Source organism: Pristiophorus japonicus, chromosome 10, assembly GCF_044704955.1.
Source record: "Pristiophorus japonicus isolate sPriJap1 chromosome 10, sPriJap1.hap1, whole genome shotgun sequence".
NCBI classification, from domain to species: domain Eukaryota; kingdom Metazoa; phylum Chordata; class Chondrichthyes; family Pristiophoridae; genus Pristiophorus; species Pristiophorus japonicus.
In genome coordinates, this window is record NC_091986.1 from 50,081,771 (window position 1) to 50,097,998 (window position 16,228).

A 16,228-nucleotide genomic window follows, 5' to 3' on the forward strand; every position below is an offset into this window, starting at 1 on the left:
GAGAGGGAGAGAGAGAGAGAGGGGGGAGGGAGAGAGAGAGAGGGGGAGAGAGAGGGGGGGAGAGAGAGGGGGGGAGAGAGTGGGGGGGGGAGAGACAGGGGGGGGAGAGAGAGGGGGGGAGAGAGTGGGGGGGAGAGAGAGGAGGGAGGGAGGGAGAGAGAGGAGGGAGGGAGGGAGGGAGAGAGAGGAGGGAGGGAGGGCGAGGGAGAGAGAGGAGGGAGGGAGGGAGGGAGAGAGAGGAGGGAGGGAGGGAGAGAGAGAGGGGAGGCAGAGAGGGGAGGGGGGAGAGAGAGAGAGAGAGGGGAGGGAGAGAGAGAGAGAGAGAGCGGGGGGGCGGAGGGGGGGTCGGGTCGGGGAACAGGAGCGCGGGTCGGGTCGGGTGGGGTCAGTCGGGGGGTGGCGGGGGGAGCGGGTCTCGGTTCGGGTCGGGGCGGGGGGTGTCGGGTGTCGGGTCGGGTCGGGTCGCGGTGGGGGGAGCGGGTGTCGGGTCGGGGCGGGGGGGGAGGGGGAGCGGGTGTCGGGTCGGGGGGAGCGGGTGTCGGGTCGGGGGGAGCGGCTGTCTGGTCGGGGTGGGGGGGGGAGGAGAGCGGGTGTCTGGTCAGGGGGGGAGCGGGTGTCGGGTCGGGGGGGGAGGGGGAGCGGGTGTCGGGTCGGGGGGAGCGGGTGTCGGGTCGGGGGGAGCGGCTGTCTGGTCGGGGTGGGGGGGGGAGGGGAGCGGGTGTCTGGTCAGGGGGGGAGCGGGTGTCGGGTCGGGGGGGGAGGGGGAGCGGGTGTCGGGTCGGGGGGAGCGGGTGTCGGGTCGGGGGGAGCGGCTGTCTGGTCGGGGTGGGGGGGGAGGGGAGCGGGTGTCTGGTCGGGGGGGGAGCGGGTGTCGGGTCGGGGGGGGTGGGGGGAGCGGGTGTCGGCTCGGGGGGGGGAGAGCGGGTGTCGGGTCGGGGGGGTAGCGGGTGTCGGGTCGGGGGGGGGAGCGGTTGTCGGGTCGGGGGTGCGGGTGTCGGGTCGAGGGGAGCGGGTGGGGGGTGGGGGAGCGGGTGTCGGATCTCGGGTTGTGGCGACGGGGGGGAGGGGAAGCGGGTGTTGGGTCGGGGGTTGTGGGGGGGAGCGGGTGTCGGGTCTCGGGTCGGGGGGAGAGGGGGGAGCGAGTGTCGGGTCTGGTCGGGCGGGGAGCAGGAGCTGGCCGTGGGAGGAGCCCCAGTGAGGCCATCGGGCCAGGGCTAGGAGCTGCGTGCTTCGGGCCCCTCCCACACAGTTCGGCGCCTGGAGCTACTGCACTTGCGTGCCGACTGTAGCGCGCATGTGCAGCGGTCCCGGCACTGTTTTCAGCGCCGGGACCTGGCTCCGCCCCCCCCCATAGCTCGTGCCGGCTGCGCCGAGGGCCACAGGACCTGTTAGTAGGTGGAGAATACCGAGGATTTTTTTAGGCGCCGTTTTTTTCTTTTGGAAACTTGGGCCCAAAGAGCCCAAATAGGAACTTGGTCACCTTTGTCAAGCCAGAGAGCTTTCTCAGAGCTAGACAATCTGTTTTATGTGCTCCTACAGGAAAGAGACCAACATGGAAAGGATCCTCTTTCTGCTCGTCCTGATAAGGATGAGCAGCAGCAACCGAGGAGACGTGGAAGAATCCCTCATTTACGGGTGTTCAGGAGAAAGAGCACCGATCATAACGAGGGAAGATGGCCTGGGTGGTTGGGATCTAATTCTACCCGCTACTCCAGCCAGGAAGGTTTTACCTACGGGGAAGCCTCACTTCCATGCCCCCGGATATGGATCATCGCTGCCCGAGTCAGTGTTACAAAGGGAAAACGTGTATGTTTGACTTGCAAAGGAAACATTCCCCATGGAAGATGGTGGTGGCTCAGAAAACTCAGCAAGGATGCATGGGACCAGGAATCGGACTGGGAAAGACTCAGTAATGATACGTACCGCACCATCACAGGGACACGGGGAGGAGTAAACGTTTGTTGGGCAAATGGTGGGAATCCGAACAAGGAATTTATGTCTGCATGTGGGGATCAGAGAGTATTTGTCCCGCAGGCATATCGATCGCCTTCGCCAGGCAATGGCAAGATGAAGGGATGAGGTGGGATTCTAGCCGACACGGGTGCGCGGTTCCACACTCCCCACTCCCAATTAACGCCACTGAACTAAGAGCACACATTAAGAAACCCCTGCCGACAACCCCGCCAATACGCACAGTAATAGAAAGGTGTCCTACCACCACCAAGGGACCTGGAAATGGATTAGTATTGGCACTGACCGAAAAAGTGTTATACCAGTAGCTTCATTATGCAGTAGCTTCAGTAATTTTAAACCTTACCAAGGTACACCGACCTGCATGTTGTCCGAAGGAAACAGAGCTGCTATACTAGGCCCTACTTAGAGACATATTTAAGAAATTTCATGAGTTAGACTTTGGAAATGTAGACAAAGCACACCTATACACCTAGACGCTAGGGACACCATGGGCTTGGGAAGACCTAGAAGGGAAATCATAAACGACGTTTTCACTACCTACAATACAGCATCCTCTGTAATAAATGGCCTAGATGACATAGAACTGCAAACACAGATAAACGGTTTAAAGAACCAATTGAAAAAAATCCTGAAACAAGAGAATACAGTAGTAGGATCAGAACTACAGGCTATGACTGACCATTTAAAGGAAATAGTGGCTGAGCTAGAAAAACATGCACAGACAGTGCATGCACTCATACGGGAGGATAGAAACGCTTCTGACCAGGCTGCACAGAACGAGGTGTGCGTACTATATGTGCGAGGGCCGCAACAACCTGGAGGATTTAAAACAAGGTGTAGTCCCCTCTTAGATCAGGAACAAGCACCTCGCAGCCCTCCACCCGTACAGCAATTCACTAAGCCTGTGCCATCACCACCTAGCCTCTGAAGCCTACCCTGTCCCAGTTGACTGTGGGAAATCTAACCACACCATTATGAGAATAGTATTAAGATGCCGGTCATGGGTGGCAAATAACGGGTGGAAAACATTGGAGTTATTCAGGGAGGTGCACACATTCGTTTCACCAGCAGTCCCACCCTATGTTATAAAGTGGGAGCACGCTGTAACGGGTACTGACCTCTCCAGGTGCCGGAGCTGGGGTGCACACGTAATACTGTGTCCCCAGTATTTGAGTGCCCATTCAAAGTCACAGTGTGGGTTTAAAGCTGCTGGCGCACAGCCTATTAACTGCACCATGGAGGTAATGACACAAGACCATGTCCCTCCACAGGTAGCATACATAGGGGGTGGGACATATTGTGTCACCACCAGTACACCCCACTACCAACATGGACACTTCTGGTGTCCGGTAAGTGACAGCAGTTTTTGCTTCAAACCTGAGGCATCAGTTCAAGTGGCCCAGGAACGGATTGTCCCCATTCCTGAACCCTCCACTGTCCACCTCACTGTGAAGGAAAACATTACAAACCTGCAGGATTATGTTGTACATTTTGGCTATGCAATTCCCCCTCTACCCGAACATCTTACCGCTCTGCTATAAGCTGTAATTATCTCACAAAAACACTTCTATACTCAGAAAACAGAAAACCATTGAGATAGGGAAAAAGATTCTCGAGATCACCATTCTGCCTTGGTGGGATCTTTTCAGAAATATAGAAGTCCCAGTATGGATCCGAATCGCTTCCCACACTTTAGTTATCTGTCAACTCGCGATTATTCTTTACTTATGGTGTCTCACTTGCCGAGTGAAACGCAGAGGTCGTCAGGTCAGGCACCAAAGGGTGCTGTATGCTCCTTGGCCAAACTTGGGAATCGCGCAGGGAGGGGTGATACCATACTACCATGTTTAATTTGTGTTTGATTTTACCTGCTGTAAACCGCAACATTGCGAGTGTTGTTAGAGTGTTACTTAAAATGTTTTGACTATGTACCTTTATTTTACTGAACTTAAAATGTGTTTGACTATGGACCTTTATGTTGCTTGAGAATGTGTTTTGACTATGTGCTTTTATTTTACTTAAACTGTGTTTGACTGTATACTGTTATTATACTGTGAAAACCGAGTAAAGGAGGGGCATCGTACCCCCTCTATACTGTAACCGAACTGTAATGAATGTATTCGCCTGTAAATTGCATTGCATTTCAATGGAGAATGTAGGGTAATGTTTAGAGCTAGTATAAATGCAGGGAAGGTTGACTCTCGTGAGCAGGAATTTTGCTTACCTTGATTGACACTCAAGAGTGTGGAGTGTCAAGAGGGGGGGACTGAAGGATGCAAAATTCACGAGAACCTCCCCCAGTGGCTCATTCAAAAGAACATTTAATTTGGGACTACGTACCGAAAAGTTTGAAACCTTAAAGTGCTTATGGAAGAAACTACGGACTATAATCGAATTTTGGATTTTAAAAGACAAATTCAAGGCTGTGGGCGGGCTTAAAAAACTAGTAGGAGACAACCTGATTAAGAGAGACTACCTGGGTGTGAGGACTAAGTTAACCTGTCTGGAGAAATGAGTATTCGAGAATCCTTCTTCACAAGAGACATTAACATCACAAAATCACCCAGAGATAGCTACCCATCAACATGGGTCTGGAAAACCATTTCAGCATATACATCACAAAGAGGCCCACTCCAGTCTGTATGTGAAAAACTAAGCACAAAAGGACATTGCAATTACCAAACTAATATTTCCATCAGGAAACAGTTTTCGAACATCAACCCACCCAAGACATATCAACTTTTAATGAGCCTGCCAAAATATTACAAAGAAGAACCAAGCCCACCAAATTTAAACAAAGAATTCTGAACAGATTTGGCGCCAAGATTAGAACTACTGAAATCGTATAACTGGCCCCTGTTTTCAACAGAGGGTATAATACACTTTGCCATACAACTGAGACCAAGCTGATGCCATCAAGACAAGGAGAGATACCAACGCAACAGTTGTAACTAACTTCTGCAGCCTCGAAGTCCTGAAGGAAGGAAGAACATCACCATTGTGCAGCCACTGATCACAGTCAATGTGATATCAATGGAAAACCACCGCGATCGACCAAACTCAAAACAAAACTCCAACGGGGAAAAAAAATGAAGAATCGAAAAGTTTCCACTCTACAATCTAATCCTGACGCAACAACGGGTAAAACATTACTTAAAAGACATTTCTAACCAAAGAAAATGGGTACTTACCCCATAGATCCAAAACGCGCCTTACCGCATCAGCGGACTCAACCCAACTGAAGATTGCGCAGCAAAAAGTCTTCTCTGACATTCGGGGTACGGCAAGCAGACCCTACCACATCCAGCGAACCCTGAAACCGCGATCTACCGTTAACTGTCAAAAGGATTGGTAAGCATAGTCCCTGCCTGCCCTGGAGTGTAACCTAGCTAGAATTAGCTATTGGGAGGTGGGAGGTATAATTTTACTGTAACCCCCTTTCAATATGTAGTGTATGGTTCTTTATTAGCGTGATTATAAATTTGACCTTGTTCCTTTCCTTGTATTGTCCCTTATTAGAACGATTGTAAGTTTGGCCTTGTATTCTCTTACTAGAGTAATAAGCTTGTATTTCCTTGGCTGTAATAAAAAAAAAGTTCTTTTGCATCAAACCAGTGTCCTTTGCACTTTTGTCACACCCCCCAAATAAATCCAGAGTCTAGAACCCAATGGAGTGGGAGCGATTCAAACAGCTCAATTTGGTCCAAAGGGAACCTGACCCACTCATAGAGACTATCCCCTTACAGATCACCCTGGCCGTATTCAATTCCCTGCAGTATTTAACATTAATACTGCATCGGCTAACAAATGGTCATCCAGTCTAATCCCAATTACAGACCTATGGAGAGGGGTGATTGGCAGGGAAGGGATAGGGGAACCCAACTCCAATCGTATCCTCCTCCTCCTGACGAAATGCTCAGAACATGATCTTGTCATAACCAACACCTTGTTTCATCAGAAAGACAAGTACACCCCCTCAGTGCTGCACTGAAATGTCAGCCTAGATTTTGCGCTCAAGTTTCTGGAATGGGACTTGAACCCACAACTTCTGACTCAGATGCATTGTAGTAATTGCAGTAGAAACGGAGAATAGGGAAATTGGCAGGATGTGACGAGTGGTGTCCCACAGGAATCTGTGTTGGCCTCCAACGATTCACTGTATTTATTAAAGACTTAGCTGATGGGATTGAAAGTGACATTATCCAAGTTTGCAGGTGATACAAAGTTAGGCGGCATTGTAAGCAGTGTAGATGGAATCATAACATTACAAAGAAATAGTAATAAATTAGGCGAATGGGCAAAAATGTGGCAGATTTCAATATAGGCAAATGTGAGGTCATCCACTTTGAACCTAAAAAGGAGAGAACCAAGTACTTTCTAAATGGTGAAAAGCTAGAAGCAGTGGAGGTCTAAAGAGTCTTAGAGTTCCATTTATACAGATCATTAAATGTCAAGGACAGGTACAGACAATAATCAAAAAGACTAATGGAATACTGACCTTTATATCTAGAGGACTAGAATACAAAATTGGCTTGGAGGTAGGAAGCAAAGGGTAATGATTGATGGATGTTTTTGTGACTGGAAGGATGTTTCCAGTGGGGTTCTGCAGGGCTCAGTACTGGGTCCCTTGCTTTTTGTGGTATATATCAATGATTTAGATTTGAATATAGGAAGTCCAGAACCAGGGGTCACAGTCTAAGGAAAAGGTATAAGCCATCTAGGACCGAGATGAGGAGAAACATTTTCACCCAGAGAATTGTGAACTTATGGAATTCTCTAACACAGAAAGTCCAGTTCGTTGGATATATTCAAAAAGGAGTTAGATGTGGCCCTTACAGCTAAAGGGATCAGGGGGTATGGAGAGAAGGCAGGAGTGGGGTACTGAAGTTGCATGATCAGCCATGATCATATTGAATGGTGGTGCAGGTATGAAGGGCCGAATGGCCTGCTCCTGCACCTAGTTTATATGTTTCTATGTATGATTAAGAAGTTTGCAGATGACACTAAAATTGGCTGTGTACTTGATAATGAAGAGGAAAGTCATGGGCTACAGGAGCATATCAATCTACTTGTCAGCTGGGCAGAGCAGTGGCAAATGGAATTTAATTCAGAGAAGTGTGAGGTGATTCACTTTAGGAGGGCTAATAAGGAAAGGGTATACACATTAAACGGTAGGCCACTTAATAGTGTAGATGAACAAAGGGACCTTGGAATGCTTGTCCACAGATCCCTAAAAGTAGCAGGCCTGGTGGATAAGGTGGTTAAGAAGGCAAACGGAATGCTTGCCTTTATTGGCTGAGGCATAGAATATAAGAGCAGGGAGGTTATGCTTAAATTGTATAATACTTTGGTTAGGACACAGCTGGAGTACTATGTGCAGTTCTGGTCATCGTATTATAGGAAGGATGTGAATGCACTAGAGAGGGTGCAGAGGAGATTTACTAGGATGCTGCCTGGAATGGAGAACCTTAGTTATGAGGACAGATTGGATAGGCTGGGTTTGTTCTCATTGGAACAGAGGAGGAGACCTCATCAAGGTGTACAAAATATTGAGGGGCTTGGACATAGTGGAGAGTAAGGGTCTATTTCCATTGGTGGATGGGTCTATTACAAGGGGGCATAGTTTTAAGGTGGTTGGTGGAAGGTTTAGAGGGGATTTGAGGCGGGGCTTCTTTAGGCAGAGGGTTGTGGGGATCTGGAACTCACTGCCTGGAAGAGTGGTGGATGCAGAAACCCTCACCACTTTTAAGAGATGGTTGGATGGGCACTTAAAATGCAGTAACCTGCAGGGTAATGGACCTAGAGCTGATAATTGGGATTAGACTGGATGACCTTTTATTGGATGGCACAGCTATAATGGTAAGTACTGCACGGAATAGAATATGGCCAGGGTGATCTCCTGGGCTAGTTTCGATCGCCTGGATGGGTCGGAGAGGAATTTTCCCAGATTTTTTCTCCCTAAATTGGGTTGGGTTTTTATCTGGTTTTTGCCTTTCCCAGGAGATCACATGGCTCCGGTTGGGGTGGAGTGTAGAATGTTTTAGTATCAGGGGTGTCGCAGTTGTGTGAGGTGGACTTGTTGGGCTGGGTACTCTTTGCCTTTCCGTCATTGTTCATAGGATTATATGTAACCTTCAGGGCTGCTGACCAAGGGCCGTGTGGCTCTTTGTTGGTCGGCGCGGACACGATGGGCCGAGATGGCCTCCTTCTGCGCTGTAGATTTTATGTTTCTATGTTTCTACAAGGGGGTAGAAGTTATGCTGCAGCTGTACAAAGCCCTGGTTAGACCACACCTGGAGCACTGTGAGCAATTCTGGGCATCACACCTTAGGAAGGATATATTGGCCTTGCAGGGACTGCAGCGTAGATTTACCAGAATGATACCTGGACTTCAAGGGTTAAGTTATGAGGAGAGATTACACAAATTAGGATTGTATTCCTTGAAATTTAGAAGATTAAGGTGTGATTTGATTGCAATTTCCAAGATATTAAGGAGAACCGATAGGGTAGATGGAGAGAAACTATTTCTGCTGATTGGGAAGTCTAGGACTACGGGACATATCCCAAAAATTAGAACCAGACCATTCAGGAGGGAAATTAGAAAGCACTTTTACACACAATGGGTGGTAGAAGTTTCGAACTCTCTTCTACAAATGGCAGTTGATGCTTGATCAATTGTTAATTTTAAATCTGAGATTGATGGATTTTTGTTAACCGAAGGTATTAAGGGATGTGGGGCAAAGGTTCCCCTCCCCCCCACCCACTCCCTCCCCCTCCCAGGGGTACGGTAGCATACTGGTAGTGTTAGTGGACCAGTAGTAACACTGGTCCAACAATCAGGAGACGTGAGTTCAAATCCCACCATGGCAGTTGGGGGAATTAATTAATCAGTTAATTAAATAAATCTGTAATTTAAAAAAAAAACTAGTATCAGTAATGATGACCATGAAACTGCAATATTGTCAGAAAAACCCAACTGGTTCATGAGTGTCCTTGAGGGAAGGAAATCTGCCGTCCTTACCTGGTCTGGCTTACATGTAACTCGAGACCCACAATAATGTGGTTGACTCTTAACTGCCCCCTGAAATGGCCTAGCAAGCCACTCAGTTGTACCAAACCGCTGTGACAAAGTCACTGTGGGAGTATGTTCACTACATGGACTGTAGCGGTTCAAGAAGACAGCTCAACACCACCTTCTCGAGGGCAGTTAGGGATGGGTAATAAATGCTAGCCTTGCCAGCGACGTCGACATCCCAAGAACGAATAAATCCTTGGGATGTGGGCCAGTTGAAAATGAGGTGGGGAGCCTGAGAGATTCGAATAAACAAACTAAAGTGATTCTGGACAGAGAAAATTTGTGCTTCTCACACAGATGTTAAAACAAAATATTTGTGTTGCATTGTTAAAGAAACACATTGGTGTTGATTTCACCAAGCAGGTGGAAATTCGTGATATCGGAAAAACTATAAAATTGGCCCATTCTTTTTTCCATCCAGTGACAGGCACTTATTTCACTCAGAGTGAATTAGTAATTTTGGACAAATCCTTCCCTTGTTATTACTGCAGTGTCAATACAGAAAGGTGAATTAACCACGAGCAGCACTGAGAGGAAGGTAAGAAGACACTGAATCAATAATGCTTCTCGTATTCATCTGATAATTAGGACTATTGTGTTGGAGTGCTCCTGAATGACTTATCAATATATTGACTATCAGTTACTCATTCCTAATTACTGTAACCCTGGACTTAACCAAACTCATTAAGATCTACAGCTCACTCACTTTCAATTTATAGTGGGAGTTTCCATGACAAACATTTTTAACATTTCTTCTTCCAAAATGCTTTTTAACTAAACAGTTTCCTCGCTGTTTGATTCAATGTCTGTTTTTAATTCATTTCTGGGATGTGGGCATCCTTAGTTGCCCTGAATAGGTGGTGGTGGTGAGATGCCTCTTGAACCGCTGCAGTCCATGATACTTCTTTTCAGCGGTTTGGTACAACTGAGTGGCGTGCTAGGCCAGAGGACAGTTAAGAGTCAATCACATTGTTGTGGGTCATAGTCACATATTGGCCAGACCAGATAAGGACAGCAGATTGAAATAAAAACAGAAAATGCTGGAAATACTCAGCAGGTCAGGCAGTATTTGTGGAGAGAGAAACAGATTTTTATTCCAGATTTATTTAATTAACTGAATTTAAATTCTCCAGCTGCCATGATGGGATTTGAACTCACGTCTCTAGCTCATTAGTCCAGGCCACTGGAGCTCTTGTCCAGTAACATAATCGCTATGCTGCTGTACAGAGGACAGTTAAGAGTCAACCACATTGCTGTGGGTCTGGAGTCACATATAGGCCAAAGCGGGTAAGGACAGCAGATTTCTTTCCCTAAAGGACATTAGTGAATCAGTTGGGGTTTTATGATAATCTGACAGCTCCATGGTCACTTTTACTGAGACCAGATTCTTATTTCCAGATTTTTTTCCTCATTTTTTAGAAATTTTGAAATTAGTGGGATTTGAAATCATGTTCTCTAGATTATTAGTCCAGTAACATGGCCACTTCACCAATGGTTCTCTAACTGGAAGATCCGTGAGAAGGTTTAAGGGGGCCCACCAAAAATGTGTAGAAAAATAGATGGATATGATAATGGACTAATTAATATTGGAGTTGTGAAAAGTGGCGTCCAAGATGCTATTTCAATCAAGGTATGCTATCCAATGAGAGCGAATCAGAGCTGTGTTCCCACAGGTTTTGAGTGAAGTGTGGAGAGAGAGAGAAAGCTAGTCATTGTGCGAGGCAGGGTTGGCGATTGATGTTTGGATGCAGCGTGTGGATGGAGACCTCGGAGGGAAGGAGGTGTGTAGGGCAAGGAGATAAGACACTGGGTCTTTGCTGGTGAACACCACTGAGAATCGGGGCGAGAGAGAGAGGCCGTGACTTAAAGCTTCATCTCCTGTCTTCCCAGTGACATGATTGTGTGCATCAAATCAGTTGGCAAGATTCTCCGTGTGTCCATGTTTTCTTTGTGGTTCTGATTTCTCCTCAGTTCCACCTTGTGCATTTGATTTCACTCTCCCACCTCTGCTCTTCGATTTTCTTTATTTTTTTTACTTGTGTTATGTCTTGATATTTTTATGGGGCTACTATTATCCTACTGTCCAAATTGCAGCTTCTAGCGGTTGTGGCATTTGTGATTATGATGTTTTTCTTGGAGAACCAGATTCAGAAGCTGGAGGTTTCTCAGGGAAAACTGGGTGAGTCAGGACATTATTACAGATTGTGGGATAAAACCCGAAGCTGCACCCAGAGCTCTGTAGTAACACAGACTGGAACCTGGTGATTTAATTTTTTATCAATCTATTATATGTGAAAATCTCAATTCCTAATCCCACTACTGAGGGAATGCTGCACTGTCGGAGGGGCAGTACATAGGGAGTACTGCACTGTTGGAGGGGCAGTACTGAGGGGGCACTGTACTGTTGGAGGTGCCTTCTTACGGATGAGATAATAAACTAAGTCCCTGTCCTCTCAGGTGGCATAAAAGACCACAAGGCATTATTTGAAGAAGAGAAGGGAAGTGCTCCCTGGTTTCCAGGCAAACATTTATCCCTCAACCAACATCACTAAAACAGAATGTTGTGTCATTTATCTCAATTCTGTTTGTGGGATCTTGCTGTGTGCAAATATGCTGTCTGTTTCCGACATTACAACAGTAACCTCACTTCAAAACGACTTTGTTATCTGCAAAACACTTTGGGACGTCCTGAGGTAATGAAAGGTGCTAGATAAATGCAATTTCTTTCTCTCTTTCTTATTCTCTTTCTTTCTCTCTATCGTTCTTTCTCTGTCTCTTTCACTCTCTATTTTTCTCCTATTGACTGTAACAGACTGCTGGCACCGATCAGCTCATCAGCATCATAGATTCCCAACTTTCATCAAAGCAACATTGTACGTTTGTTCACCTGAAATCTCTTCAGCTTCTTGAATTATAATCAGTGTCTTCTTTGGAATACCTACACTTGTAGATATACCTGTTTGGCATCAGGTTATTATTACTGTGCTATGATGTGCACACAGGAGTATAAGTGGGAAAGCATTTTGGTGCTAGTGATCATAATTCAGTTAGATTTAAGGTAGTTACGTTAATGGACAAAGACAGACCAGGAATAAAGGTTTTTAATTGGGGGAAAGCCAATTTTACTAAACTGAGAGGTGATTTAGCCAAAGTAGACTGGAAACAGCTGCTGGAAGGTAAATCAGTGACAGAGCAGTGGGAGGCATTCAACGAGGCGATCCTCAGGGTTCAGAGCAAATATATTCCCTTAAAGAAAAAGAGTGGGACTAACAAATCTAGAGCTCCCTGGGCATCGAGGGGCAGACAGGGTAGGATAAATAAAAAAAGGGAAGCTTATGACAGATACTGAGGGCTCAATACTGCAGAAACCCTAGAGAATTAATCAAGGACAGTCAGCACGGATTTCTTAAGGGAAGGTTGTGTCTAACGAACTTGATTGAATTTTTTGAGGCGGTAACAAGGAGGGTTGATGAGGGTAGTGCGTTTAATGTAGTGCATATGGATTTCAGCAAAGCTTTTGATAAGGTCCCACATGACGGACTGGTCATGAAAATAAAAACCCATGGGATCCAGGGCAAAGTGGCAAGTTGGATCCAAAATTGGCTCAAAGACAGGAAGCAGAGGGTAATGGTTGATGGGTGTTTTTGTGACTGGAAGGCTGTTTCCAGTGGGGTTCGGTAGGGCTCAGTACTGGGTCCCTTGCTTTTTGTGGTATACGTCAATGATCTAGACTTGAATATAGGGGGTCTGATTAAAAAGTTTACAGATTACACTAAAATCGGCTGCGTGGTTGATAATGAAGAAATCTATAAACTGCAGGAAGATATCAATGAACTGGTTAGGTGGGCAGAACAGTGGCAAATGGAATTCAATCCGGAGGATTGCAAGGTAATGCATTTGGGGAGGGCTAACAAGGCAAGGGAATACACATTAAATGGTAGGACACTGAGAAGTGTAAAGGAACAAAGGGAGTGCATGTCCACAGATCCCTGAAGGTAGCGGGCCTGGTACATAAGGTGGAATACAGAATACTTGCCTTTATAGCCGAGGCATAGAATACAAGAGCAGGGAGGTTATGCTTGAACTATACAAAACTGCGTGAAGTTCTGGTCACCACATTACAGGAAAGATGTGATTGCACTGGAGAGGGTACAGAGGAGATTTATGAAGATGTTGCCTGGAGTGAAGAATTTAAGCTATGAGGAAAATTGGATTGACTGGGTTTGTTTTCTTTGGAACAGAAGAGTCTAATGGAGGTCCTTATTTAGTTGTATAAACTTATAGGGGGCCTAGATAGAGTGGATAGGAAGGACCTATTTCCCTTCGTGTCCTGGCCAATATTTATCTCTCAATCAACATAACAAAAACAGATTATCTAGTCATCACACATTGCTGTTTGTGGGAGTTTGCTGTGCGCAAGTTGACTGCCACGTTTCCCACATTACAAAAGTGACTACACTCCAAAAGTACTTCATTGGCTCTTAAGTACTTCATTGGCTCTAAAGTGCTTTGAGATGTCCAGTGGTCATAAAAGGTGTGATATAAATGCATGTATTTCTTTTCTTCTTTCTTTTAGCACAGTGGTCAACAACCAGGGGGCATAGATTTAAAGTAATGATAGGAGCTTTAGAGGGGATTTGAGGGGACATATTTTCACCCCGAGGGTGGTGAGGGTTTGGAACTCACTGCCTGAAAGAGAGAAACCCTCACCACTTTTAAAAACTATTTGGATAAGCACCTGATGTGCACTTGAAGTGTCTAAACCTATAAGGCTACGGACCAAGAGCTGGAAAGTGAGATTAGGTTGGATAGCTCTTTTTGGCCAGTACGGTCACCATGGGCTAAAATGGCCTCCTTCCGTGCTGTAACTTTCTATGATTCTATGATACATAAGCTGTGTACTTGTGTTTTTTTGTCTTGCCTTGTATGGGACCATCTGCCTGACAAACCTGTGATTAGAATTACAGCTGTAGTGTGTCTCTAATTTCTATCACCTTTAGTTAGCGACCCTCTCAATGAAAGATGTGTGTGCTGATTAAAACTCTGAAACATTTACACCAGTTGCCTATCTTTATGCTGATTTATTAATTTGAGATTAATTAGGTCAGATACTTGGGGAAGAGTGACCATAATATGGTGGAATTCTGATGGAGAATGAAACAGTAAATTCAGAGACCATGGTCCAGAACTTAAAGAAGGGTAACTTTGAAGGTATGAGGCGTGAATTGGCTAGGATAGATTGGCGAATGATACTGAAGGGGTTGACAGAGGATGGGCAATGGCAGACATTTAGAGACGGCATGGATGAACTATAACAATTGTACATCCCTGTCTGGCGTAAAAATAAAAAAGGGAAGGTGGCTCAACCGTGGCTATCAAGGGAAATCAGGGATAGTATTAAAGCCAAGGAAGTGGCATACAAATTGGCCAGAAATAGCAGCGAACCCGGGGACTGGGAGAAATTTAGAACTCAGCAGAGGAGGATAAAGGGTTTGATTAGGGCAGGGAAAATAGAGTACGAGAAGAAGCTTGCAGGGAACATAAAGACGGATTGCAAAAGTTTCTATAGATATGTAAAGAGAAAAAGGTTAGTAAAGACAAACGTAGGTCCCCTGCAGTCAAAATCAGGGGAAGTCATAACGGGGAACAAAGAAATGGCAGACCAATTGAACAAGTACTTTGGTTCGGTATTCACTAAGGAGGACACAAACAACCTTCCGGATATAAAAGGGGTCAGAGGGTCTAGTAAGGAGGAGGAACTGAGGGAAATCCTTATTAGTCGGGAAATTGTGTTGGGGAAATTGATGGGATTGAAGGCCGATAAATCCCCAGGGCCTGATGGACTGCATCCCAGAGTACTTAAGGAGGTGGCCTTGGAAATAGCGGATGCATTAACAGTCATTTTCCAACATTCCATTGACTCTGGATTAGTTCCTATCGAGTGGAGGGTAGCCAATGTAACCCAACTTTTTAAAAAAGGAGGGAGAGAGAAAACAGGGAATTATGGACCGGTCAGCCTGACCTCAGTAGTGGGTAAAATGATGGAATCAATTATTAAGGATGTCATAGCAGCGCATTTGGAAAGATGTGACATGATAGGTCCAAGTCAGCATGGATTTGTGAAAGTGAAATCATGCTTGACAAATCTTCTGGAATTTTTTGAGGATGTTTCCAGTCGAGTGGACAAGGGAGAACCAGTTGATGTGATATATTTGGACTTTCAGAAGGCTTTCGACAAGGTCCCACACAAGAGATTAATGTGCAAAGTTAAAGCACATGGGATTAGGGGTAGGGTGCTGACATGGATTGAGAACTGGTTGTCAGACAGGAAGCAAAGAGTAGGAGTAAATGGGTACTTTTCAGAATGGCAGGCAGTGACTAGTGGGGTACCGCAAGGTTCTGTGCTGGGGCCCCAGCTGTTTACACTGTACATTAATGATTTGGACGGATGACACTAAGTTGGGTGGCAGTGTGAGCTGCGAGGAGCATGCTATGAGGCTGCAGAGTGACTTGGATAGGTTAGGTGAGTGGGCAAATGCATGGCAGATGAAGTATAATGTGGATAAATGTGAGGTTATCCACTTTGGTGGTAAAAACAGAGAGACAGACTATTATCTGAATGGTGACAGATTAGGAAAAGGGGAGGTGCAACGAGACCTGGGTGTCATGGTACATCAGTCATTGAAGGTTGGCATGCAGGTACAGCAGGCGGTTAAGAAAGCAAATGGCATGTTGGCCTTCATAGCGAGGGGATTTGAGTACAGGGGCAGTGAGGTGTTGCTACAGTTGTACAGGGCCTTGGTGAGGCCACACCTGGAGTATTGTGTACAGTTTTGGTCTCATAACTTGAGGAAGGACATTCTTGCTATTGAGGGAGTGCAGCGAAGGTTCACCAGACTGATTTCCGGGATGGCGGGACTGACCTATCAAGAAAGACTGGATCAACTGGGCTTGTATTCACTGGAGTTCAGAAGAATGAGAGGGGATCTCATAGAAACGTTTAAAATTCTGATGGGTTCAGACAGGTTAGATGCAGGAAGAATGTTCCCAATGTTGGGGAAGTCCAGAACCAGGGGTCATAGTCTAAGGATAAGGGGTAAGCCATTTAGGACCGAGATGAGGAGAAACTTCTTCACCCAGAGAGTGGTGAAACTGTGGAATTCTCTACCACAGAAAGTT